Source organism: Talpa europaea, assembly GCF_964194135.1.
Source record: "Talpa europaea genome assembly, chromosome: 12".
In the NCBI taxonomy this organism is placed as follows: Eukaryota; Metazoa; Chordata; class Mammalia; order Eulipotyphla; family Talpidae; genus Talpa; species Talpa europaea.
This window is the reverse complement of record NC_140079.1, coordinates 26,012,931-26,040,707: the sequence shown is the minus strand read 5'-3', so window position 1 is coordinate 26,040,707 and position 27,777 is coordinate 26,012,931. Positions and strand designations below refer to the sequence as shown.

Below are 27,777 nucleotides of genomic sequence, written 5' to 3'. Positions count from 1 at the left end.
ATCTTCTCCCTGGAAGGCTAGCATTCCTAAAGGTAGAAGATGTCTTCTTGGGCCTCCCTGGTGGTTCAGGGTTAAAGACACAGCACTATCAAGCTGTCGCCAGCCACTGCAGCATGAGTTTGATCCCTGGCCAGCCAGGGAGCAACCCCCATGGCATGGCAGACCTCTCCTGTCTCACCTGCTGCTCTCCTTAGCAGTGTATGTCAGTAAATCTGCCTGTTCTGCTCCCCACTCTCTCTGATAAATCCTCTCACCCCACCGCAGTTCTTACATGCATAAATAAATAAATCTTTAAAAAAAAGTCTTCTCACTCCACCCCCTGTGCCTATAGGAAACACTCAGCAAGTGTTTGTTGAATAAGTAAATGAAATAAATTGCTCCTTGACCTCAATGATATCTACTGTTCCTTTTGCCTCCTACCTGTTTTTGCAGTTTAGAAGTAAGTTCATTGGCACCTGAGCACTCTCTTCTGCTCAAGCAGAAGTTTGCTGTGTATGAGGCTGCTTCTCCATATGTGAGTCAAAGCATGGGTCTCACATACAGCCTGAAGTTATCCCCTCCCCTCAGCACCTAGTCAAGGGTAAGGCAGAGTTTTTCAGCATTTGATAAGATTGTCAGAAACACACCTAATAGTAACCTATTAGATCTGAAGTGTCCTTAGAGATTGTCCAGTTACACCCCTTTTTATAGTTGAGGAAACTGAGGGACACACCCTTTCTTGGAGTCATACAGCTTCCAGAAAGACCTGGAACTGGCACTATCATCCTTTACCCTTAGTCCCTTTGTGGCAAAGTCCTCCTGGGCATCCTGATTCATCCTGACAACCTACTCTTGGGATAAAGTGAGCAAAATGGGTGCCCTCTTATAAATGACTAAATAAATAAATATGACAGTTCACGCATCTTAAAGCAGCTTTCTTAGGGAGGAACTTAGCCCATTTAATAGGGTGCTTGTAAACAGGAGCAATTTCTCCTGCTCACTGTTAACATTTATATGTGCCCCATTTCATCTGTAATCTGCTTTTACAAGGCACTGGTGAGCCTTTGATGGCAGCACTGAGTGACCCAGACGGCTTCATCCCACATGTTCAAACTGAGCTGAAAATTGGGGGAATCTAAGGTATTCATCTCTGTAAAAAATCCAAACACATTGACAAAATTGTTCTTCTCCATCCAGATACATTAACTTTTTCTTCTTCTTTTTTTTTTTCCTTCCTTTCTTTTGCATTTGCCATTATCATGTTCTGGTTATTGCCCACATCTGGAGCATGGCAGCTGTCCTGTAATGTGCAAGCTGCGGTATGTAATTTGGAGAACTCGAATACAAATATCTGTTAATTAAAAAAAAATACAGAAGCATGTTTGTCAGCTTGTAATTATGTAAAGAAGAAACACCAACTCCCAAACTAATTTAAAAAGCAAAATGAAAATAACTTTTCCAGCGCCTATACAAAATCCAACTACTCTACATTTCGTTAATAACTTTCTCCTGAGTATCCCGAAGTCCTTTGCAAACATCTCTGAAGTTTCTTTGGGAGAAGCTGGTGGGCTTGTTAGGCTGGGCGGGAAAGCAGATTTGGGCTGATTGGTCATTTTTTTTGTCCCTCATGATGAATCTGAGGAGAGCTTGCTCAGTCTGGATGAGGATCTTCAGTTGACAGTTTGGACTGGAAGGGTCTTTGTTGTGGACTGCCATGTGCATTGTGGGATGTTTTGTAGCATGCCTGACCTCTTCACACTAGATGCCAGTGACACCCACCCCATCCTCTGTGACCAATAAAAGTATCTGGAGACATTGCCAGATGTCCCTGGGGAAAGTGGGAGATCTCCCCTGGTTGAGAAACTCTGTCATTCTCATTTGCTGTTAATATGAAGAAAAGACCACAGGGCTTGGCCTCAGATGGCTTGCATTTAAGTGGACATCTCTTCATTCTAAACATATGACCCTGACCAAATGCCTGGGTTGTTCTATATCTGCTTCCTTATCTCTGAGATGGTTTGCTCTATAAGATGAGTACTGAAAGGAAAGGCTACAGTTGGTAACCCCCAGGGGAAGAACCTCCCTGCTAGAACTTTGACCTTGCTAGCACAGACCTCTCCCACACTCTAAAACTTGAGGGTCACTTAGAATTTGCAATATTCTTTGGAGGCATATGTGGACATGGTGAAAGACCTCTGAAGAAAATAAGATCACTGAGGGAAGGCTAATAGAGATGGACTCTTTTCACATACACAGGAGGAAAGGCTTTGTGAGGGGATCCAGTCTCCTCCCATGCTCTGCCTTCTACCCATAACAGGCCTAAAGGTGTTTGAGCTATTCACAATGCTGTAAGGTGGTGTAAGCACTAGGCTCCAAGCCAGAGGAAGTTTCAGGATCTTTTCTAACGGTCTTGTAAAAGTAAAGAGGTTGTCAACTGTCTGGGCTGAGGGGAAGTCAGGTAGATGGATGAGATGATGTATCGAGGGCCTTTCTTATTCAAGAATTCCAGGAATCTGGGTTTAGGGCCAGGTTGGCTGGCCCCATGCTCCCTCAGTTATGCCACAGATTTCTGTGGAGAATGTCAATAGCAGCATCTGCCATTCACTTAAGAGGGTTCTGGGCCTTAAAGCGTGTAGAATTTTGGTGAACTATCTTATTTATAAGGAAGCCCAGGTATTTACAGGTGAGGTAACTTGTCACAGAATGGGTGCCATTGTGAGAACCAGTGTGTCAGTGTCTTGTCTGAGTTGGAAGTTGCATTCCAAGTCCGTGGTCTCCTGGCAGAGGAGCGAGAGATGACTAAGGGGGGAGGCATTGAGCTGGCACTTGCAGACAGAGCTGGCTGTCCAGGCACGACCCAGGCCCTCATGCCTTTAGTATGAAGGCTAAGCCATATGTGAGGGGTTAAGAGTGTGTTGTGATGTAAGAAAAATAAAATAAAGGCAGCAGAGGGAAGCTGGCAGCCTGACTGAAGCACACACAATCAATACGCCCAAGATAACAATTTCTGCAGAACAGCGCCTTGCTTATCCAGACCCCCAGGAGACGCTTTTCACTCCAACAATCCCCAGAAATTCTGACTCGCTCCAGCTCCTTTCATCTCCAGCCTGCTCTTGCCGACGTTTTCATTTTACGTTATTAAATATTAAACCCTGTAAACACGTTCATTTGTCTGTACCATATTGTCAGTCAAATTACCCTTTTGTAGCAGTATCAAATCATACTGACTTCCCTGGGCAACAACAAAACCCTATTCGGGATAAAACTATGTCTTACCTAAGCCTTTGCAGATCAGGACTCCTACATTCTTTTCTAGACCCTGGCCTCAGCTGACCCCTCACCTCTGTTCAAAGGGTTTTCTCTCCAAGTAAAGAAATGGACAGGTTACAGAGAGCCCGTTCCTTCCCTCTGACAGATTGAAACTTGATTGAAATGACTTTGTGAATTCAAGTAAGATTGTTGGATTGGTGGATGTTTGGATTATCCAGGTGTCTGTCCTCTCTATTAACAAAGATGATCAAAGCTCAATAGAATATAAAATTCAACTTTGAGACAATACATAGGAAATGATCATCATTTGATCCATGCATTCAAATGCCAGTTGCCTGTATGTAGTATGACATGATGTTTCTTGGTATCAACATATCAGAACCTCCCCAGTAAAGGCCTCAGAACTCATGAGAATGGAAATATGGTGATGAATATTATGGAATAGAAGATGAGGCTATGACTCTGTTCCCCCCAGTGAACACCAGCATACTCTTCTGAAGAGCTGAGTACCAATTTTCAAAAGAGAGAGCTTATAATATATAAATACCCTAAAGCACCCCTGTAAATAAGCAATGCAACTGACCAGTACAAGATTTGTCAGCAGTGGAAAATAAATTCACTAAATTCAATTCAATTCAATTAAGAGAACTTATGATTTTATCAGGGGGTTAATTAAGCCCTGTCTTGTAGACCTTTGCTAACCAGCCCCCTTCACCTGATGAGCTCCCACCCTTCTCCCCAATCCTTTATCCATTCTTGTGCTGTTTTTCTGTGTCCCTTGGTAAAATGATTTTAACCTTTTCTTGGCAATACTGACCCATCTGTTGAGCTTAGAGAACAGCATTCCTATGCGTCTGGCAGAGAATGGCATGCTTTAATGAATGCTTGGAAAGTGCTTCGAACATGAAGTGCTTAGTATCAATAGTGCTTTCCAATGCCCCAGATAATCTAATGAAATGGTGTCTTAATCTATGTCCCAGATAATTCATTTTGGAATTGAGTCTGCTGAATACAGATTTCAATTTGGGGGTCACTGATATGTATTTTGCCTTGGGGCAAATATTGACCTCCTGAGGCTCCATCAATATTTACCTCTTGGATCAATAAATCTCAGTGTTGACCTTGATAAAAGTCAACATCACCACAGAACCTCAGGGTCTTCTCATCTGTGCTGCCTTAGTTCCACGTCTGTCACTTGATTCTGTTCTAATAAATCCTTATTTGCAGGAGTTTATAATGCAAGCTGTTGGCGTGCCCTCAGGAGGAAGTTGCTGGGTATATCCCTGGGTACTTGAGTAGAAAAGCTGAGATGGGGCAATAGGGATCTTCTAAGAGAATTTGTGATCTTATGTTCTTACTTCTCTTCTTTCAGAGAGGGGCTTTTTAGGTGTCCTTACCCAATATGGAATAAAGTGTAGACTAGGAAAACTCCCTATTGAGTCTGTCAAACTAGACAATTAATTTCCTGAACATATGAGAGCTTGCTAGCTATTTGGGGAATGGGTGCTGTGTTCATGCAGGCCGTCTGTAGACTTCGGACCTTAATCTAAACATGCTGCCTGTCATCAGAAATGCTCTTTGTGACCAAAGAACCATGTAACTTTCACTCTTCACTATGAGCCTGCCTGGAATAGTCTATCAGCTGGGCTGGGATCTATTGTTTGTCATGTGCAGATTTAGTCATTCATGTTCATTGAATATTTTTTTAAGAAATGTTTGTGTCCAATCCTTAATATAGATAAAGTTCTTGCTCTCAAAGTCTCCATGGTTCCCCACCAACATTTTGGGGCTGAGAATACAAAAAGGCATGAAATATCTTTTAAGTTCTTCTGCCCATTTCTTGACGATTGTTTACTTTGTTTTTGTTGAGTCATATGAGTTCTTTGTATAACTTTGTCATCAGTCCCTTATCAGTTGTATGGAGTGCAAAGATTTTTTCCCAATAAGTAGGGTGTCTCTTTATTTTGGTTAATGTCTCTTTTACTGTACAGAAGATTTTCAGTTTGATATAATTCCAGGTGTTTATCTTTTCCTTGACTTTCTTTGCTTTAGGTGATAAGTCTTTAAATATGTTTTTGAGATGTATATTTTGTAGTGTTTTACCTATATTTTCTTCTATCTATTTTATGGTTTCAGGTCTTATGTCCAGTTCTTTTATCCATTTTGAGTTGATTTTTGTGCAAGGTGAGAGGTAGTAGTCTAGTTTCATTTTTTTGTATGTGGTGATCCAGTTTTCCCAGCACCATTTATTGAACAAACTGTCCATGTTCCATTGCATATTCTTTACTCCTTTGTCAAAGATCAGTTGTCCATATAAGTGTGGCTTTATTTCAGGACTCTCTATTCAGTTCCATTGGTCTGTGTGTTTGTTTTTGTTCCAATACCAAACTGTTTTAATTATTATGGCTTTGTAGTATAGCTTGAAGTTCGTTTTCATCCTTTCTCCTTTGTTTTCATCAGTAGGGCTTTGGCTATGCAAATGGCCAACAGGCATATGAAAAAATGTTCAACATCCCTTATAATCAGGGGAATGCAAATCAAAACCACATTAAGATACCACCTTACACCAGAAGGAATGGCACATATCAAAAAAACAAGCAACAACAAATGTTAGCGAGGATGTGGTAAAAAAGGAACTCTTCTACATTGCTGGTGGGAGTGCAAACTGGTCCAACCACTATGGAAAGCTGTCTGGAGGTTCCTCAGTCTAGTAAAAGTGGAGCTACCCTAAGACCTGGCAATTCCACTACTAGGGATCTATCCACAAGACTCAAAAATATTGATTCAAAAGAACACCTGTACACCTATGTTTATTGCAGCACTAGTTGCAATAGGTAAAACCTGGAAACAGCCCAGATGCCCAAAAATAGATGATTGGATCAAGAAGATGTGGCATATATACACAATGGAATATTATTCAGCAATGAAAAATGATAAAATCATGTCATTCGCGGCAATGCAAATGGAGCTAGAAGGAATTATGCTTAGTGAAATAAGCCAGAAGGAAAAGGAAAAATATTAGATGGTTTCACTTATAGCAGGAATATAGGGGAACCAAATAAGACAACAGTGTAAAAAAATAATAACTATGCAAAGCACAACAAAGCAAAAACAGACAATGATAAATCAGAGACATACTATAGGGGAGGAGGAGGGGGAGGGAGAGGTATCAGAGGGAGTGAGGGAAGAGCACAGGGGACTGAGGTGATGGTGCATGGATGCATTTGTGAAGGAAGCTCTATGGGGGCTAAAAATAAATAAATAAACAAACAAATAAATAAATAAATGGTGCCTAGTCCCTAAAAATAAATAAATAAATAAAAAGGTGACATGGCCTTCCTGGTGGCCTAGGGGTTAAATCTCAGTGCTGTCATTGCTAGGGCCGGAGTTCGATTCCAGCTGTGAGCTAACCCACATATGGTGCAGGAGACCTCTCCTGTCTCGCCCACTGTTCCCCTTAGCAGAGTGTTTCAGTAAATCCTCCTGTTTTGCTCCCCATTCTGTCTCCATCTCACAACCCCCCCCATCACCTCTGGCCTATACCCCAGTTCTACACACACACACACAAACACACACACCCAAACACACACAAACACACACAAACACACACACACACCTCTCCCACAGTGAATAGATACAGACTGGGGAGATGGCATATGTGGGGATCTTTAGTACTGGGGAAGGTTTTTGACCCTGGACCAGCCCTCTGGCCACCTTCAGATCTCTTGTCAGCATCTGGGGATTTCAGGGCATTTGCCTTGGTGAGAGACATAAGAACCACATTTCCTAAGAGTAGGAGGTGTGTGCCTTTGGGGGCCTATGGAAAAATTATATACAAGAGGGAGAAGGGCAGTTGTGAAATGCCAGATCAATAGCATGGCTGCTGCGTTCATCACGTTTTGTCTTTGGGGTTTGAATTTAATTGCTTTCCATATAGATTCAAGGAGAGAGAATGGTTCATCACAAAGTATTTTGTTCTGAAATGTTGCACAGATAAACAGATTTCTAGAATAAATGTATGTAAAACTCAAAACCCTGTCCAACACGTCTTATGATAAATGAGACTTTTTTATGCATTTCTCATTGATTTATCTGCTTTTAATGGGCCCATTTGCAAGCAGCCGTGCTTCCAAACTTTCAAGAATGGTGTGTGTGTGTGTGTGTGTGTGTGTGTACTTCTGTTGGCAAAGGAATCTAAGGGAGAAGGCTAGCACTTCATTTATTTTATAAAACTAAATGTTGGGAAGTACTTCACTCCTACAACTCTTCCTCTTCTCTATCAATTTGTCAGTCTTCTCGGTAAATCAGGCTTCATAGGCCTATTTCTTGCCTTTTTTACTTTATTTTTTTTAGATATTTCCAAATAGTTGAGTTCCAAATTGCCATACCTTGATGAGAGGGTGGAAGGGAAGGGATCTTTGGCCTTATTCACAAGCAGGGTCTATGGTGTCTGAGTTTTGTGGGTGACCCGGGTCGCACTGTCTCCGTCCAGAAACCAGCTCAGCAGTCTCATCCCCAGACCATTAGCAGCTGCATGGAACCACAATTCAAATCAAATCCATCTTGATGAATTTGATTAATTGAGCTTCCAGAGTTTTGCTCTGTGTAGGTCTTTGAATGAAAGTCTTAAGATCACAGGCAGGGTGTGTTGGGAGAACTTTAATGGAGAACTTTAATGGAGCCAGTGTCTTGGGCTCCATTTCCAAAACAAGCAAAAACAAACAAAACCTCTTCTAGCAAAGTTTCTCCTTGCCCACAGCGGGTAGGTAGGTTATTAGCTACCCTGCTCTTAGGATAACTGCTTGCTTCCATTTTCCTCTTTTCACATTTATTCAGGAGAATTTGCCTTTTATTTATTTATGCCAAGTAAGTTAACTCCTTTTTCTGTTTCTCATCTTCTGAGTCAAGGTCTTATCAGGTGTTCTGCCTTCTTCCTGATGGACTTCCAGTGGAAACCATTCATTAGTTCACTCAGGCATTCATTCAGACAACAGCCACTTAGTATCTGATATGTGCCATGGACGTTGCTGGGAATTGAGAAATGAGGAAAATGGATTCATCAGGGTTCCTACACAGAGGAGGACAGAATTTAATGTAGAAAGATGGTGAAAGCAAATACACACTTAGAAGAGATGATGAAGAGTATCCTAGCGTAGGGCCTGTGGACAGAGAGGGCAGGGTTTCGGTATGGAACGGGGGGGGGGGTCAAGAAATCAAGTCTGCTACTTGCAGAATCAGATTAGGGAGTGTCGGATGATTGGCTCCAAGGTTGAGTAACAAAAAAGAAGGTGCAGAATTCTCCAGAGTAAGGACCCATGGAAGGTAGGTAAGACAGTGCTGTCAACGCCTTTGGACAGGCTGAACTGAGAGACCTCGAGATGTCTAAGGAACGATAGCCAGTGACAGTTGAATATTTGAGGGTAGAGCTTGAAGCTCAGGAGGAATCTGGACAAAAGAGAAAAGCTTAGAGTAGGAGTCACATACAGTATGCAGAGTGAAGAACAAAAAAAGCTAACGCATTATTCAGGGATCTTTAGTCAGGATTCTCCAGAGAAACAGAGCCAGTAGGATATGTACCCTAAGAGGAAGAGATTGGTTATAAGGAACTGACTCATGCAATCAGGGAGGCTGAGAAGCCCCCACAATCTGATATCTGTGAAGCACCGAGGGTCTGTGTTCTAGTCCAGAGGCAGGCAGAATGAGACCTGGAAAGGTGAGTGTTTCAGTTCAAGACCAAAGGCATGAGTTCAATGTGATTGAGAAAACAACAACAACAACAACAACAAAAAAAAAAAAAAACTTTGTGTGAAAGACACTGTGCTAGGTATCACCAGAGACTTCATAGATGAAGATGATTCCATGCCATCTAGTTGAGAAGTGACAGGTACATCCATGGGCAAGTGAATGGACATGCCAATGGATGGAGATGGGGCTGGTGAAGATGCTGAGTGAGTCTGCATAGCAGGCCATCCAGGCTCAGGGCCCTGATGTGGATCCCTGTTATATCTCATCTGTAAGTATGACCAAAGGGACAGGGGCCCCCTGAGACAAAGAATGGGAGGTGGCTCAAGTGGGATTCTTATAGATACTTGTCTATTGTCATAGGAGGCTCTTTCCATGGCACACAAATCCGTGTAGACATCATTAAGGATTTCAGCTCCCCTGGGGCCAGCTCTTGGTTCCCAGCATGTGGTCTTTGTGCTGATAAAGCATTAAGATCACACAGTTGTTCTTTTCTGTTCATGCTCCCAGATGTCCTTATATTTCATTTTTAAATTCTAAGCTGTAAATACTAGAAGGGCTAAGTTAGCATTTGTTAAATGCCAGGCACTGTACTCTACATACATTATCCCCTTGAACTCTTCCAGCAAACCTTCAGCACAGTCCAGCAAAACCTGAAAGTTGAATCCCCTTGAGACTACAAGAGTCTGCAAGACTTTAGAAACAACAGGGGCCCTTTATTCTTCTTCATCACACTTTGTAAACTGCAAAATAGCACTCAATTAGTCAATCAAACAATATTATTACTAAGAGACATGACAGCCCTTGAGATAGATGGCAGCCTGCCCATTTTACAAAGGAGGAAACAAACATTCCCTAAGACTGATTTGCTAGCGAGTAGGAAAGGTGGCATCAAACCCAAGTATTCAGCTGCCAGCCAGGTCTGGCAGGTTACCACTAAGTGCCTATGTAGCAGGAGGTCAAGATGTCTTTCCTGTCCAGATAGAAGTCAACACTGGCTCAGCAGACATCTGTGATCTGCAACAGGGCAAATATGCCTCCTATTTCTTCTTCGAAACTCCCCCCATACAAGAGAAGTTTATAGATTGCTTCAACTCCCCCCCCAACCCCTTTCTTCACAGCCTAGCTCTTTCTTAGACTCAGAAATTGCAGAGCTAGCAATGCTAAATGCTCTCTTCACAGGAATGCTGAACATCAGGTGAGATGGGTCTGAGTTTTCACCTTCCCCTGGCAACCTTTGACAAGCTTTTGCAATACAGAATTAAATATTAATACTCAACAATTAATCTCTGCCTTGAAAGAGGTATATATACCATATGCATAACCCCCTGGACATTTCAATTTCCAAACTGCGCAAGTAAGATAACATCTTGAAAATGAAATGTAATTGTCAATTAGCAGTGTTCCTTAGGACCGACTGATCTGCAGTAGTGAGCAGTTTTCACCATCTGAGTAATGATTGATTCTAAGTGAGAAGCAGGAGTCAAAGGAAGAAGAAAGATGGACATTTGAGACTTGTGATAAATCACCAGCAGGAAAATAGGAGGCCAGCTTCATGAATCACTAGCTAGGTCCATCCTCATGGGACAGTTCTATGAATTAGGTTTGTGAGTTCATCAGTCTCCAGTGGTCACTGGCTTGCCTACATCGGATTCCCTGAGACACAGAGGGGAGACCCTAAAGCAGCAGAAAGTGTGGTCCCTGCAATGAAAACTTTGAAACTGTGTGGCAGAATCAGATCATGCACAAAGTGAAGTGGATTACGAACAGCACCTGGAAGACAGGCACCCAAGGACAAATTAACACAGGGCCTGGTGGTCATCGCCTATTTTCCTGCGTCTGTGTCCCCAAGGATGACAACTACAATTGCCTGGCAGCAATTGTAAAAAGTGCTTGTAGATCCTTGGCGAGAAGTCATTAGGCCAGAACAATGCCTTGTGATTTCTTATTATATTTAATGGAAAATTGAAGTCCTCGCATATTTCCAAAGTGTAATTTGTTCTGATGGGTAGGCCGACAGTGAATTGGGCTGCTTCACTAGGGAAGAGGCAAAAAATAAATTAAACAAATTAATGACTGTGACGCATTCCCAGGGAAAGCAAATGCAGTTGATAATCCACCCCCACTACCACCCCTAACGAAAATCATCATTTTTATTGCAGTCACATCTCCTTGGGCTGCTACTTCTTGTGGATATTTTTAAAGAAAACTTCCCCTCCAGTCATTTTCTTTAGCCCAATAAGCACAGTTGCTAATTTTCTCTCATTTGGAGATCCCCCCTGGAACCATATGCCATTAAAATGCTTAGACATGTGGAAATGGACTGATGAAGATATGAGGAGACAGGGAGTTTCAGATGAGGAGAGACTTTGTCAGATGGAATGACTCTGACATCAGATTCGCTAACCAAAAGAGAAAGATCCTGCCATGGGAGGGTGAGGGAGCGAGCTACGCCTGGCCTCTGGAAGGGTCCAGGAAGCATCGAGTTCCCAGTGCAGAACTCAGTGCTGGCTCCTAGCCTGTCTTCACTGGTTGAGTGAGTGAATGAGTAAATGAACGGGTGAATGAATGAATGATCAATGAATCAACAAACAAGACAGATGTGCAACGGAAACAGGAGGCCGATCGCAGCTTGGAAGGCTGGTGCAGTGAGATGCAGGGCTAGAGCCAGGTGGGCACAGTTGGCACTCAGCAACAGAGGCCATCTAAGATCACAGCCAGAGACTTTGACAGTGTGCCTGGTGGCATAATGACCCACGGTCAATGTTCCCCTCTTCAGAGAACTTTTTACATTATACCTTTATTTGTGTAATTATTTAACTCATGTTCCCAGGTAATATTCAGACTATCTAAGAACTGGTGTATTGATGATACCAACCAACCAGAGCAGAGGTAATCCAAGTGGACACTGGCTAAAAACCCAGTTGGGACATCTGGAATGTAAACCCTGCTTGTATCTTTCTCACTAGACCTAAGCTTTGTAAGGAGGCACCTTCTGTTGGTTTACACCTCATTAAAGCCTAGGCACCTAGCTCTAGCCTTGTATATGAGTGCAGTTCCTCAGTGCAGACACCATGCCTGCTACTCAATATATATTTATGGAATGAATGAGTGAATGAATGAATGAATACCTCATGTAAAGACAGAATGGACTGAGGCAGAGTGGAATAAAATATAGCTAGGGAAGTCTCCTGGCCTATCCATCTGCATCAGCTGCCTTCCCTCTGGGGTCCAATTAGGACCAGGGCACTGTCTTGACATGCAGGGAAGGGAGGGCAAAGAAAGAGCTAGGCCCACGGTCCACAGGTATCCAGGGCATTTGCTCCAAAGCGCCTTCCTCAGCTTGGGTAAGTAAATCTGTTAATGCTTTCCAACCTCCTCCCCTTTGTTAGGGAGCCCAGTGTATTAATTAAAAACTGCGGGCAGCTCTAAGTATCTCCAGAACAAGGATTAAGCCAGCTTTCTGTCAATTGCTTTCAAAGTGATTGCTATTTGCTAGAGAAATACTTTCTTTAGGGGTTAAAGTGACTTGCTTTTTACTTTTCCACCTCCCCATTACCTCTTTACCCTGCTGGCCCCTTCCCCTAATGCATGTTTCAAGCCAATTGCAACAGGAAAACCAGTGAAATGCCACGTGCCTACAGCAGTACCCCCTTAGACAGACCTGCCTCTCTGGGTACCTGATGTAATCAGGACAAGGACAGTTTAGTGAGTGGGTCAATTTCCCCTGCTACCACTACCTCTGAGCTTTGGCTGAGTGCAGGCATGCGTATTGACATCAACTGTATTGCTTCTCGGCCTTTTGGCTAAGATCAAGTGTATATCAACCATGGTTAGGTGTGCTGATGAGAGGGGAGATAAAAGACAGGGCTGTTTCCTTCATACAACCTCGGTTAACTCTCTTTTGTCCATTACAAAAGAATTGAACCCTGTGGCAGTGAGCACAACCAGAGAGACATTGCTGCTTCATGTGGGAAAGAACTTTCTGAGGGAGGTGTTCAAGGGTGAGTCAGGCTGTCTGTAGAATGAAGCCTACCCTGCAAGGCACTCACATATGGCTGTTGAAATGAACTACCCATGTCATCCTACTAGATGACCTCTAAGCCCTTCCCAAGTTAAAATATAATGTGTAAATCAAGCTATCTTGTGAGGTTTGAGCTGAGTTGGGAAAACACTTTCCCCTCCTGTATAAACAGCCATCTGCTCTGGGTGACCTGTGTGAAGGGCTAGAGGGGGATGTGGGATGAGAGTGGGAGATAGATAAGAGAACACAAGAAAAGCAGGGCAGATTGAATCTTTGTGAACCCCCAGATAATTTGTGATTTGTAAATCTTTACCTTATCAGCAGTGAATATTCAGTAAATCAATAAATTCTCCATTAAAGTGATAAATAATCAATCAGCTATAATAGCACAAATTATGTCAGGACTAAATACTAACGTAACTAAAATAAAATATCAAATCTGAAGCAGCCTTTTTTTTTTTTTTTGGACAGATCTGATATGAACTCCCCAAATTCCTCTCCAGTTATTTCTTACTTACTTACAGGCAACCACCAACACCATATCTTCTATAGTGATGACTTCAATATCTTGATTCTCCTCATTTGGGAACCCCAGAAATGACACAAGCTATGAAAGATGGTCACAGCCCCTAGTGAGAATTTAGGCTCTGCGAGAATGCACAGACACACACACAACACATGCATGCGTACATACTTGCACACACATACATACAACACATGCACACACATATACACACACATCTGGCAGACATGTACCTTGTCTGCATGCCACTCAGCAGACTGTGCTGTGAAACCCAGTCTCAGCACAGAAAGAACGGGAGAAAGAAAAGATCTAAATCAGGATAGCATAAATAAGCCTGTGACAGGCAGAGAAAAACCCAAACAACTAATAACACCAGGGAAAAGTCACTGCAGAATTTATATAAAAACAGTATATCAGAAAAGCTGTTTGAGAGACTTCTGAGAGGCAGAAATCATGAAAATTCTTTTCGGCTAGTCTTTGGTTTAAATGTGTAAGAATTACTCTTCTGTGAAAATTTAGCAATCAATTTGATTATTTTTTTGTCAGCAGTCATTTTGTTTCATCACTGTACCTAGGGGATAGGTGGGTCTCTCTCAAATGTGTGTATATGTCTGGATATGCATGTATAAGTATGCATATGTATATGTGTATATATATATATGCATTACTCATGTGTGTATCTGATTTTTCTACAAGCTCTTCTCTCTGGTCTATGAACATGTTTAAGTCATAAATAAACAAAATTTCATATTTTTTAAAGATTTATTTTATTTATACAAAAACCGGGGTACAGACCAGATGAGCGGGAGGGTGAGAGGATTCACCAGAGACAAAGCAGGAAACAGAACAGGCAGACTGATGAAAAACACTGCTGAGGCGAGCAGCGGGCAAGACAGGAGAGGTCTGCTGTGCCATGCGGGACCCTTGCCAGCTGGCCAGGATCGAACCCATGCTGCAGAGGCTGCGGACAGCTTCACAGCACAGTGCTCAACCACCTGTGCCAACAGGGAGTCCCCAAAAAACTGTTGTTCCTCAGGTTCCTATCTTTTTCAGCTTTTACAGAACAAATATATAGGATAAATACATATGTTTATCCTAGCTAATACGTAGAATGTCCTAGCTAATATAGCTCATGGTTGGCTTTTTAAAAAGTAATCACTTTTTGCTTTTTTCACCTTATTTCACTACCTCTTTCTCTTTTCCTTTGGTCAGCTGCTTCTTTCCTCCAGTTGAGTCACGCCATGGACTTTGATAAAAAGAAAAGGGTGTCCTGGGAACATTTGGCCAATTCCTCTGCCCCTCTGCAGATTGATTTAATCAGTCAGTTTGTGGCTCCTGCTTTTCCTTGCGTCACTCAGAGGCTTGGTTTTCCTTCTGGTTGTTTTGGATCCAGTTCTCATATGCCAACATAATGATTGGCATGCTATCTTAACATATCAAGTGCAGTTAGCCTTTCCATGATGGTGAAGAGGCAGGCATTGTTCTCATTGGGACGTTGGTTTCAAATCATAGCCTGGACACAATAAACTTCTATTGTTCAGCTGTCTACTACACTCTGAGTCATTCCTAAGGAGAAAGCACCCATCTACCAGATCCCCAATAACTTCCTCCTAAAGCCCCAAAACTCACATTAGTCAGGAAGGCATTGTTGAGCTGTATGTTCTTCAGTGAGCCAGATGCTATGGGCAATAAACTGGAAAATGGAAGACATGGTTTCTGTCCCCTCTGAAGCTTATGTTCTAATTAAAGGAAATCCAAAAATATGAGAGTCCATTATCAAATGTCTGAAGAATTTCCCTCAATGCACCGCCTTTCTCTTTAAGCCCAAGTCTCCAGATTGGTATGCCTTTTGTGTTTCTTCTGTATTGTCTTAAAGCAAATGGTATATGTGACTCTTTCTCTTCCAAGGCTATCCTCAGAACCTGTATTTAGTTCATGTGGTCGACAGATCATGACTCCCAAGGATGTTAACATCCTAACCTAGAACTAGTGAATACATTACCTGACCTGTGAAAAGCGACTTTGAAGATGAGATTAGGTTAGGGATCTTAAAATGGGGAGATTATCTTGGATTTTGTGGGTGGGCTCAACCAGTATAATCAGGAATCATTATATGAGAAAGGCAAGAAGGACAGAGTCAGAGAATGGGATATGACAACAGAAACAGAGTTTGGAGTTATCAGAGGCCATGAACAAAATACAACCTCTGAAACTGGAAAAGGCAAGGAAATAGATTTCTCCCTTAGAACTTCCAGAAGGGACAGAGCCCTGCCCACCCATTTTCTACTCTGACTTCCAGAAGTGTAAGACAATAAATTGGTGTTTTTTGCAGTAATGAATTTGGTGCAGTAGAAATTAATACACCAATTCTGCCATCCTTGATCACTTGACTCAAATTTGCATCTTTAATCGTTCATTTCTGTGGGCTTCTGAATTGTCAGCATATTTAGGTCTTAAACAAATAAATGGAACTTTATTTATTTTTAAACCCTCATTGTTCCTCTCTCATTTGTCTTATTTTCTTTTATAACCAAATTACTTTAGAATCACTTCACAGTAATTCTCAAATCTGTCTGTCACCAAAATCACATGAAGAGATTCTAAGTAATACATCTGCCCAGCTACCTCCATAGACATGAGAATTGGGGCCTGCCATCTTTGATACCTACCACACTAGTGAAACTATTCCCAATGAAATTAATGTTACCCCTTCTCCAACATCTTTACACTCATTAAATTCATTGCTTTTTCCTCAGCCTGCATGTGCTAACTCTCTGCTAATCAATTTTCCTGAGATTCTTAGCTCGTAAGTTCCTCACTCATTTGGCTCTCTTAATTTCTCACTAATTTCTCATTTATTTTATTCCTAACCTTAAAGACTAGTCAACAAATCAATGAATCAATCTATCTTTCTTTTTATCTAGCTATCTATCCATTCATCCACCCACCCACCCACCCACCCATCCAGCCATCCACCCACCCAGCCAGCCAGCCAGCCATCCACCCAGCCAGCCATCCACCTGTCCACTCACCACCCACCCATCCAGCCATCTGCCTGTGTATCTGCCTTCCTCAGTAGTTGTGTTATCCATCTCCTTTCCCTGTGGAGCTCTGCTAGTCTCATGGCACCATAGTGGCACTTCCTTCCCATGTGCACTACTTTTAAACTTGCAGCTTCTGCTCACACCTCTCTTTTAACTCTAGCAACACATTCCCAAATGAATGTTAAGTTAGTCTAGAAAAAAGATACTATTTGTTAGATGATCTTAGTCTTTATAACAAGCCCAGCAGATCTTAGGTCTGTTTTCACAGATGAGGAACCTTGGGCTCATGGAGGTTATACAGCCAGCCAGAGGTCTTATCTCCCTGTGAACCAGGCTCAAAATGTGCCCAACATTCTATTAGTTAGCAGGATCCTCTCAATTTTTCTTTTGATAAAGTTTAAGAATCCATATGGGGAGCAAACTTCCTTTTTTGAGGGTTCTGGGAGCCTAAGTCCATTAGCATGCTATTGCTAAAGCTAAGAGTGAATGTCCTTAAGTTTGAACATGAGCTGCCCAAGAGAAGATACCGTTTTTATCTGAGTGAACCACTTCCTGTGTTTCCATTTGTTTTAAACTTACTCTTCCTTCAGTGCTCAATTGAGACATAGTCAAATGCATGAAGTCTTCCAGAACAAGCTCATACAGAAGAAACTGTATATATTTCTGAAATAGGTGTTTCAGGACAGGGACTATATAGTAAACATGTTTGTCCATACCTTCTCCAACCCTGGCTTTCTGAGAACATGATTCTAGGGCTTTGCCAAAGATGATTTGAATGATGACACACTGTATTGTACTTGGGAACGCTTTTCTCTGCCACTCAGAAACTATGTTTCCTGAACAGGACATGTCTCTTTGGACAATCTCCTGTCTCTAACTCCTCTGCCTTCCTTGGGGCAAGAATCCTCTCTCTAAATTGGAATGGTCATAGAAGCTCCCTTTTATTTGGGAGGATCAATCTTTGTTTCCCACGAGATCTTTTAGTCCACGTATTTTTTTAAATTATTTTTATTTATACAATAGCTGGGGTACAGGCCAGAGGTGCAGGAGGGTGAGAGGATTCACCAGAGACACAGTGGGGAGCAGAACAGGCAGGCAGACCGAAGCACTGCTGAGGGGAGCAGCGGGCAAGATAGGAGGGGTCTGCCGTGCCATGTGGGTAGCTCCCTGGCCAGCCAGGAATCAAACCTGCACTGCAGAGGCTGCAGACAGCTTCACAGCGCTGCACTCAACCTGCTATGCCACCGGGGAGGCCCGCGTCCAGGTATGTTTCATAACATTTTCTACCAAGGAGTTGAGATGCTTTATGAAAGTGGTACTCCTGGTAACCAGACCTGGTAACCAGCATCCCAGAATTCCTACAATATGTGTGCAGATGGTAGTCCCCACCTTCCCACCATCTGTGTGATGTGAGATGAGAGAAGAGATAGGTCAGCTCAGATCAGCACCAGCTGGAAAAGGTGTTACCAACTGAACCTTAGAGAAGGATGTATATCCCTACATGAAAGAGGAAGTGTCAGTGTCATTTGTAATGTCTCAAGCTTGAGTAGCATCCCGAAAGGATAAATAAGGAGAAAAGTAGCCATCATGAGACTAGCCTGGTTGAGCTGGAGTATTTTATGAGCCATGGAGTTAAGGAAATGTGGTCAGCTTCTAAAGTATCTTAGTCACCAGCCAGTAAAAAGTAGCTCTGGTATTAGAGACATCAGGTATTCTTATATATTTTAAAACTGGAAAGTGATCTAATGCTTTCCAAAATAATAAACCAATAATAAATAATAAACCAAAAAGAAGTAATAATAATAATAATAATAACAACCCAAATAATAAACCAAAAAGAAGTAGAAAACAGTGGCCAAATGTCTTTAATTCCTCTTGGGCCTATTGCCTGATTTGTCTTGGACCTCAAAAACACAGACATGTGCAGATTTTCTTGGATTATTTATTTTGGTTTTAATGTACACAGTAGAGAACTCGATGTGAGCTTGGCTGAATGCTTCAGAGAGAAGGCCTGTGTTGTGTATGCATCTGTTGATGCAACTGGTACCCAGACCATCTGTGGGTGGTTCCTGCCATTCTTAGCAGCCTTCCTCTCTGGGAGAATGAAGGCTCCTCCACTGAGTCATTTGGTGGCCACTGAATTTTATTTTAGGAATGTGTCCTAAATACTGCAAGCTTCCTACTCACTATGCAGAAGAGAATGCCCTTTGAGAAGAGGATTCCGATTTGTCTAACAACAGCATGCTGCTTGGACTGTCGCTCTTTTTTGTCACAGTCTGAATGGAGAAATGTTCAGCCTTTGACCGCCAAGGGTGAGAGCATGCAGGGAGGAAGCTAAGCAGCCTGTTATGATTTGAGTCTGAAATACGCCTTGATGTCACTCCATGTGGATCACCATTTCAGTTTTCCAGAAGAATCAGAATCAGAAAACTTAAGAACTAGAAAGCACCTATGAATCTACAAATCACATAAGCTCCTTTGGCAGCAGTTCTGAGTAAGGGTCATTCTATTCCTCGCTAGCCTCTTCTGAGAGAAGACTACCACCTTACAAAGGTTTCTAATCCATGGTGCTCAGAAAGCTCATAGAGTGCTTACATACAATTTTTAGAGAAAGAGCTTGAGTTATGTGTCTTAAAAGCTCAACAAAAATCATACCTACAGACCCAGCAAATTCATGACTAGGAATTGATCTAGAGAAACAAATGAATGAATGAGTGAATCAATAAGTATATAATATTTTTTTCAATGTCAAGGAGTTAGGAGATAAAGTTAGTTAAAAACCATGCTATTGGAATAATAAATGTTATTATAGAAAACCAGTAACAGCTATCATTTCAAGCACTTGCTCCGCACCTTTTCTGAGAGATTATCTCTATTGTTTTGTTTATTTTTCTCTCAGCCCTGCATGTTGGGTGATATGTGTGTATCTCTGAATGTGTTTGGAGGCTTGGAGGATCCTGTGAACACTTTAGAGGTTTTGAGGATCAGCTGGTGGTATCTTCTCCCTTACAACCTCTATGCCAGCTTCTCAGTTGCTGCCCCTCCCTCCTGCTGTCTGTCTCCTTGGAGTTGAACAAGAAAATATTGTTCTGCTTTGCTTACACATGGGAGGGGTCACTCACCTTTGACAACCATCCAGTCAAAGCAGCAACACTGGCGCAGTGGGATGTTTAGGAGGGCTTTGAAGAAAAGGAAAACAGCATTGGACAAAGCGCTGATGAATGCAAACAAAATCTCATGGGTTTTTATTTATTTATTTTTTTAAAGATTTTTTATTTATTTATACAAGCACTGGGTAGAGTCAGAAGCACGGGAGGGTGAGAGAATTCACCAGAACCAGAGTGGGGAACAGAACAGGCAGACTGACGAAATACACTGCTGAGGGGAGCAATGGGCGCAGCAGGAGAGGTCTGCACACCATGTGGGACCCTGGCTGGTGGCAGGGGATCGAGCCGGCACTGCAGATGCTGTGGGCAGCTTCGCAGCCCAGCGCTCAACCACTGCGCCACCAAGGGAGGCCCTCTCATGGGTTTTTAAAATGCCTTTTATTGCTTACTTGTTTTGATGCCCTGTGGGAAGCCTGAACTCCCTCCTATTTTCTGATCTCAATGCTAAGGAACATCTGTCCTAGGGTATACACTGGCCTGTGGACCAGGGTTCCTGTATGCTGGCTTTCGTTCTGCCCTACTGTTTATCCAGTTCTCAGCAGAGCATTTGCCTGCACTGGACCTAGGACCCCAAGTTCTCAGTTGCCCAGAGATCCTTCTACAGAGAGGTGCAGATGTCTGCCCCAGAGTTTCTCTTATGCTGTTCTTGAAACTTGACCATTTTTTTTTTTATGATTAAGTACAATTTCAATAATATAGACTTGGTTTCTTATTAAATCAAAGAAGAAAGATATCAAGCATGGTAGGTATTGTACTTTAAGTTGATTACAAAAAGCATTTATTGAGGGTTAACCACTAGGCAATGGATAGAAAATCAATTACACGGTAGTTAAACATCCAATAATATGTGTTTTAATGAACAATTCATATTTAACACCTCTTATGAAATCATGAGCTGTGCTGGAATTTGGGGTAGCCAAGCAACAGTTGGGATATCTGAGTTAACTCTTGAAGGACCTGACGCCATGTTTTATCAAACAGTATCTCAGCTTCATGGTGTGTGAGGCCCAGTTCAATTCCCATTCTGGCTTAGTGTCCCCTGACTGCTTATATGGCCGTGCAGCTTCCAAGCATCATTCCATCTAAACTGGGATCAAAGACCACCCTGAAGTCAGAATGGTCTGAAGTAGCAAATCATTATTTTGGAGAGCTCCCTAAAATGACACTGTGCTTTATGAAATTAACACCTCCAGGTTTCTTTTTGTGACATGAATAGCCAAGAAATCCATTTTTCTTGTCCCATCCCAGTCTCTAGAGACCCCGTCTCCAATGTCTGCCGTGTCATCTCCCACATGGTTTGGGATGACTCAACCCAGAGCTCTTTCTCTTAAAACAGGGTTTTCTGTACAGCGTGCATGGATAAGCCAACTCAGTTACTATTCATGATCTTCTTTTCACTACCCTGTCAAATCATATGTGGCTTCAAGTTAAGAAGGAGCCGTCCAGTTTCAAAATCTGCCAAGACACCCACACTTCTGGCTTCATTGAAAGTTGTTCTGGAATTCCCCATCTCTACTTCTGCTCTGTGTTCTATAATGTACAGCTCGTGTTTTCAGAGGAGTTCACAGTTTGTGCCTCTCAAATATGACCATGGTGGAGTCCTTCAGTTTAGCCAATTCACAGATATTTTGCAGTGATACAGGAGAGGTGAAGGAGAGAGCAAAGAGTGGAAGACAAGAAGAAAATAGCAGTGTTCAGGTGGCAATTGAAAATGAGAAGCAGTGAAGCAGGGAGCATACAGAGAGGCTATTTCATAGGTAGAGGAGCTCAGTGGGGAGGGTGAGCTCACAAGTGGGAGAAGCTGAGTGGGAAAAGGACAATAAGAGTGAGTAAGCTATTGACTCAGAAAACGCTGGCTGGGCGGGGCGGGGGGGGTGGGGACTTTAGGAAGATTATAAAACCAAGCCGAGGTAACTCAGATAGTTAGTAGATAGGAGCTTGGGCTCTAGAGCCTAGCAAACTAGATGTCTGGCTCTTCCTGTCACCTGCTAGCTATGTGACTGGGAAGTGAATTTAACCCCTCTACTCCTGGTCATGCAGTATCTATGGTGTCCAATCAAGTGCCTAGGGCAAGGCCTGCCACAGTAAATGGTTGAACTATGTGTACATGATGACATCTACCTGCTCTGCTGATTTGATGCAGATAAATTACAAAAACCAGTGTAGGATGTTTAATGTATAGCCTGGTACATAATAACTATAAAATTAATAATAGCAATCATTATTATCATACCTGTTACTAAAATGTACTAACATTTCACTTTCTGTAGCCATTTAATTTTATTTTCTAAATAATTTACTTTCTGTTATGAATATTAGGATAAATATTATGAGGTCTTAGCATAGTGAGTGACATAAAATATGTTCTTAAAATATGCGAAATAAGTGAATCAACTTATTTATAGAATTTTAGAGTGGAAAGTCACCTTACTAAATACCTAGTCTAAGCCTGTAGATTTTATAAACATAACCTATGAATACTTTCTGATTATGTATAAACAAATAAAGCAAAATAGCATTTTATTAATGAGGAAGCTGAGGCTTAGAGAGGTTAAGCATGTGACCTAGGTGTCTCAGGACATGATGACCCAATTAGAATTTTAGCCCAGGTCTTGCAACTCCCAGTGATAGCACATCACATCCTCCAGATCTTCCCTTCCAGGCCACTGCCTAAGATGTGACTTTTCATTTTGTAGTTTTAAGTCCCCACTGTCACTTCAGAGAAAGGACTGCAACTTGAGTTCTGGCATCTAAACACGGGGTTCTGTTTCTTAAAAGGGGGCTGAGCCCCAGATATAGGATGTAGCCTGTTTCAGTTCAGACTTCTGCCTCTATGTGAAATTCTAAAACACCCCATTCAGGATCTGACATTTGGGGAGGTGCTAATCTAGCAGCAGACAACCGTAGGTGAAGGACACATGAAGAGGGCTGGGAGGAAGATGAAATAGGTCAGTTGCATTTGGGTAGGGCAGTGGTAGTTCTCCTTGGACAGCACATCTGGACTTTTCATGACTTACGTGTTGGGTTGATCAAAGGGAATCTGCACAGAAACAGGAACCCAGGAAGAGAAAACAAGATGAGTCAGGGGAGCACTAAAGCAAGGGGTGAGAGAGGTATGTGAGGGCCTGCCTCCAGGAAGCACTGGTCTCATTTCTCCTTTTATTCTGGTTTACTGCAGCCTGTTCCCTTGGGAATTCAGTGCAGGAACTTTTCGCAAAAGGCCTGACACATGACAAGTACTCAATATGTGTTTGATGAATGAATAAATGAACCCATGAATGAACAGAATTGTAAAGCTAAAAGAAACCTTAATGGAGCTCAAGTGATTAATATAACCAATGCTATTGCAATTATTAATTCCAATAAAGCAGCTCTTAAAGCATTAACAGAAGCTTCAACGTGCAGGATTTATAATTATCAACTTGCTTATTGTTGGCACCATCATGATGGTGTACTACCTGGGCTTACTTCCCTCTCTGCTCCAGCTGTCCTAAGGAGGTGGGAACGCTTTAGTATGGGAGGCCTCGTGGAGGAGGGAAACATCTGTTGTGAGTCTAATGAGGCTATTAGGGTGGTGGTAAGTTAGCAGCTTCCCCTATGGCACCAGGTGCAGGGGAAACCTGAGATCTGCTTCTCCGCAGCCTGGGGGAACATATCTAAAAAGACTGGCTAAATTGCAAGTACAGATTAAAATGAAACTGAAGGGCCCCAGGCTGAGTTCTTCTAGGGGTTGGGCGGGGAGGCAGTGGAGAATGGGAGCTGGGAAATGTGAGGTGAGGAAGGACTTCTTTCCAATGATGATGTGCTGTCTGGAAGGAGCATGGTGAAGAAAGAAGGTGCAGAAATCACCCTCAGGTCCCTCCGTGAAGTAAGTGTGTCCTCCAGCCCTGGGGCTGAGTCGTCAGATCACACTTGTGGCTGAAAGTTGCTGATGTGGAGCTGAAAAGCGATGCACGCCGAACACCTGAGACAGATCGAGATGGTTTTGTCATTACAAAAATCACACCGGACAGCAGCAGGGTAGGGATGGGGGCAGCAGAAAACACGGCCCTGAGAATCTGCGAATGTGTCAAAGCAGTTTTGTCATTGCAAAAGCAAACCCAAAGCGAAGCATAATGGAGAATTCGAGGCAGATAGAGTCTGTCAGTGAGATTTAATTTGTTTCAGAACCGAGAGAGTTGCGAAGGCTCCTGTCCTTGATTGGAGTGGACAGCAGAGAGGTGGCAGCGTGGAGGGCTGAGCTGCTCATTCCAGATAGGACTCCGGTAAACCAATCAGATAAACCTCTTCATTAGGGTCCTGAATAAAAGCAAGTAGAAAGAGGGCAGAGCACAGCCTGTAGATTAAATTTGGTTGGAGCCAATATCTGACAATCCCCCATGCTGTTATCCAAATGAAAGCTAATGCAACTATGAATTAGCAGCCCCGGGAGCAATGGAGGAGGGAATTGAATTCTCTCGACTCAGCTCCAGCCCCCAGAGCAAGAGCAAAGCCACTGGAGGCCAGTCTCTCCAGGGCAGGCAGGTATTGGGAGGGGGTAGTGGAGAACAGGGGCCCCGATTTCACTTTCAGGCTCAAGTCTCAGAGTTGGGACACAGGTGTGTGCCATCTTGGCTCAGTGAGCTCAGGTGAGGCCCTTTCTCTTCTGGAAGGTTTTAATGTCAGAGCTCCATCTCCTCCAAGAGAATTCAGTTCCTTTATCTCACCTTCCTCCTGCCAAACTGGTACCTGTGTCTTCAAAGAGCTCCCTGACTTGGCACTTACTGTCTAGTTAAGTAGTGCCATCCAAATGGAATCCAGTAATGGTGGACTCCCCCACTGGCTGTTTCCCCACTTTATTTTCCCTCATTCCAACACGATGTTAATGAAACCAAGAGGACATCGGGATCCACAGATGACCTTCTTTCACTTATGGAGATTGTTCTTTAATGCTTCCTTGAGAGCAAATGCCTGCCCTTGACCCCTCACATCAGTCATTCTGGCCACACTGACCCTGAAGCCATGGCCTTTCCCCACCTTCCACCCACATGGCACTTATGCTCAGAGATGTAGTTGATATTAATGTGTTACTGCTCATTTATCTTTTGATCTGCTGATTTAATTTTGTCCCGGGCTCGTCCTTCACCCATGCTCCATGACGTTGTGTAAATGTGCTTGTACGCGCCTAATAGGCAATGTTGGCTATGTCTAGGCAATTGTATTTGTACAATGAAGTCTGTAAAGGGACCTTCTTTTGATGGTGTTGGTGATAATGGTATCAGATTGTACTGAGAAGGGCAGAGAAACACTGTGATTAGTTCCAGGAGTGAGGCATTCAGTGGCAGAGACGACGGAATCTCGCCCGCTTCCCCCATCCCTCCCTGGGACAGTGCTTTCACTGTAAGTGAGCCGGTTTAAGGAGGAAAAAGGATGAAGATGAATGTTTTACCATGGGGGCTGCTCAAGGCCCAAAGGCATCTCAAAAGTCAGTGCTGAGACCCCCAAGGGATAGGCCCAATGCAGCAACACCAGGACCTATGGCACTGGTGAGAAATGTATCAGAAATCTGCAAATGAGATCATGGAGCAGAGGCTTGTCCCAAGAGACTTTGTCTGCAGTGGATGGGGAGGTTAGAGGGAATATCTTCGAATAAAATCTTTTAATGTTCCTCTCCACAGCAATATAGCCTCCTTAATATGACAAATCGGAGCTCCTGCTGTACTTCACCGCCTGCATGTTAATGAGCCAAGCCCCAGTAAGGAGCCATTTGGTGTGTGTGTGTGGGGGGGGTGTGGATTTACAAACAACTTGGCTTTGAGATGCTCAGAGAAGGAAGATGAGGTTGCATGGAGAGCAGCACGCCTGGAGGAAGAAGCTGCCTCCCTGTAAGCCCTGAGACTCAAAGAGAGCCCCTAGGCTCTCTCACTTTTCTCTGGACAGTCCCTGCTCTTAGAGTTGGCCACACAAAGAGAGCCAGGAGAGATTTCTGAGGTTTCATTCCACTGAAGGACTTCATTCTTTAAAATGATATGCAAAACATCCTCCAACACATGCTACCCAATTCCCAGGATGAATGCAGGTCACTGTACCCCTCTGGCTACTGCTCTGTGGTGCTTGAGTGACCCTCTGCAGCTGGGAGAGTAAGGGAGGGACTGGGACCTGGATTTTCACAAAATGGGTCAGCCTCTGTTTTCTGAATCCAGGGTTAGGGCTATGCCTTTTTCCCTTGTTTCCATGTCCTGGAGGTCACTTTGTATCTTGATATGGTAACATGGCAGCCAGTGTGAACTGGATCCTTTGGAACACTGAAACTGGTTATGCTAAATACAATGACCGTGATGATGATGTGATGATAAGATCATGATGATAATGCACATGCATTCAGTGTTCTCCATGGGCCTGGCATGACCCTAAGGGTTATAGATGCATGTGTGAACTGAATAGGCTAACTAAGGCTCAAAGATATCAATCAGAGATTGATCTCACAGTCAGAGAATGCGATGGTATTCATCATGAAAGAACATGTACTGAACTCGCTTGAAGTTGTGTTACAGAAGTATGTTGTGTTCTTGGACAGGAAGAAATTTAGATTTCTTCTTGCCCAATCCTTCTTATTACTCTGGGTAAAAAAAAATTGAAGTGACTTCTGCAAGGTTAACCACTGGAAGTGGTAAAGATGGTATTACAGATAGTTTCAGCCCTTTTTTCTTTTCCCTTTGGCACACCTATTATCTCAGTGTCTTTCAGTATGGAGTATTAGAGCATTTTAAATTGTAAGTAACTGGTTGGCTTGTGTTGAATTAAGTGTATGTTGGAACTAGAACATCTAAAAATTGTAAAATAAACAAGGGGAAAGTTGTGTTCATTGAGCAGTAATTGCACTGAGATAGATACCTAAGAAGCCCCCATTTTCCCTAGAGATGATCACCTAACATGGCGCAGCCACCTCCACTCAGCCCACTCATGGAAGGCTGTAAGACTTGTAGTATCTTATTCTGGTCCGGGACTCCATCCAGGTTCACCCAGGCTTGAATGTGAAGAGGATAGAGTAGGAAAATGACCAAGGCCTTTTCTTTTAGGAACCTGAGTGTGTTCAGGGCTTGAGTGATGCTCATACACCTGCTAGGCTGGCTGCCTAAGAATTACCTAGAGAGTAATTTAAAGGCAGCTTTTTACACCCTGCTCCCAGAACTTCTGATTCACTAAATCTGGGTTCTGATTCATCTGTATATTTTTAAATTGCTTCCCAGGTAATTCTGATTATTGGCCAAAATTGGAGTCACTACCAAGGACTTGAATGTTGTGAGAAAAACACAGTGGATGCCGGAGAGATCAAGTGACCATAATGGTTAGTTAATTAAATGAAGGAAAAGATGGCATATAGCTTTTGGTTTTGTGTTTTTTATTTAACTTAACTCCTGAGCCATTGCCAAAAAAAATCACACCAAGGGTGATGCTGACATTGAGGAACAAGAGAAAACAGAACTATTGTTAAGACCTATTATTTAAATGCAGATACCGGGCCTCCCCTGGTGGCACAGAGGTTGAGAGCTGCCCGCAGCCTCTGCAGCGCCAGTTCAATCCCCAGCCACCGGCGACGGTCCCACACACACACAAAAAAAAATAAATAAAAATAAATGCAGATACCATTTCGATAATTAGAACTCCTTGTCAAACAAGAAGACTGAGTTGAAATAAAATCATGAATGGTGTCTGAATTGGATAGGTCAATTCTGTTACATGTATTGTTCCTGGTAGTCAACAGATGAAGCTTCCATCATGCTAGGTAATTTTCTGGATAAGTGAAGCAACTAATAACAATAAAAACTAATCCTACAGTGACCCAGCCGTGAGTGAATCCTCTGGAACAACCCATGCCGATGTAGCTGGAGGAGATGTGTGGGTAACAGTCCTGCCCAGATAGCTTCAGAACAGTCATGGCCTCAGCTGGTCCTGTTGGCACTAATGGACTAAATTACTGCTTATGTGAGCAAAGAGACAGGGACATGGGTAAGTCTGAAGAATTCCAAGGTTACCCCTCAGCTTTCC

The 27,777-nt window shown here is 42.8% G+C and overlaps 1 protein-coding gene across 3 annotated transcripts in view; it reads left to right on the top strand.

Annotated features, from left to right (window-relative positions):
• KIRREL3 (kirre like nephrin family adhesion molecule 3) overlaps positions 1–27,777 on the top strand; it is a gene marked incomplete at both ends in the record, with an annotated part of 532,041 nt that overhangs the window by 31,252 nt on the left and 473,012 nt on the right. The gene's annotated exons all lie outside the window — the stretch shown is intronic.